The sequence below is a fragment of the Arachis hypogaea genome, chromosome 17 (assembly GCF_003086295.3).
Source record: "Arachis hypogaea cultivar Tifrunner chromosome 17, arahy.Tifrunner.gnm2.J5K5, whole genome shotgun sequence".
In the NCBI taxonomy this organism is placed as follows: domain Eukaryota; kingdom Viridiplantae; phylum Streptophyta; class Magnoliopsida; order Fabales; family Fabaceae; genus Arachis; species Arachis hypogaea.
This window is the reverse complement of record NC_092052.1, coordinates 94,921,194-94,922,047: the sequence shown is the minus strand read 5'-3', so window position 1 is coordinate 94,922,047 and position 854 is coordinate 94,921,194. Positions and strand designations below refer to the sequence as shown.

The following is an 854-nucleotide window of genomic DNA, read 5'->3' as shown; positions in this document are numbered from 1 at the left end:
GATGATTCCTCCATGAAGGATTATAGGTGTTTCCATAGGATTCTCCCATGTAATTCACCTCTTCCATTGCAGGATTCTCAGGGTCATAAGCTTCTACTTCAGAGGAAGCTTCCTTAGTATTGCCGGATGCAGCTTGCATTCCAGACAGACTCTGAGAAATCATATTGACTTGCTGAGTCAATATTTTGTTCTGAGCCAATATTGCATTCAGAGTATCAATCTCAAGAACTCCTTTCTTCTGAGTTGTCCTATTATTCACAGGATTCCTTTCAGAAGTGTACATGAACTGGTTATTTGCAACCATTTCAATGAGTTCCTGGGCTTCTACAGGCATCTTCTTCAGATGAAGAGATCCTCCAGCAGAATGGTCCAATGACATATTGGACAATTCAAACAGACCATCATAGAATATACATATGATGCTCCATTATGAAAACATGTCAGAAGGACACCTTCTGGTCAATTGCTTGTATCTTTCCCAAGCTTCATAGAGGGATTCACCTTCCTTCTGTCTGAAGGTTTGGACTTCCACTCTAAGCTTGCTCAACTTTTGAGGTGGAAAGAATTTGGCCAAGAAAGTATTGACTAACTTTTCCCAAGAGTTCAAACTATCTTTAGGTTGTGAGTCCAACCATGTCCTAGCTCTGTCTCTTACAGCAAAGGGGAAAAGCATAAGTCTATAGACCTTAGGATTAACCCTATTGGTCTTAACAGTGTCACAGATTTGCAAGAATTCGGCTAAGAACTGATGAGGATCTTCCAATGGAAGTCTATGAAACTTGCAATTCTGCTGCATCAGAGAAACTAATTGAGGCTTAAGCTCAAAGTTGTTTGCTCCAATTACAGGAATGATA

The 854-nt window shown here is 40.2% G+C and overlaps 1 non-coding gene across 1 annotated transcript; it reads left to right on the top strand.

Annotated features, from left to right (window-relative positions):
• Positions 1-437: 437 nt before the first annotated feature.
• On the top strand, positions 438-541 carry LOC112768202 (small nucleolar RNA R71). Its single transcript, XR_003185640.1, has one exon. It is a non-coding gene; the product is annotated as a small nucleolar RNA R71 (small nucleolar RNA).
• The last annotated feature ends 313 nt before the right edge of the window (positions 542-854 follow it).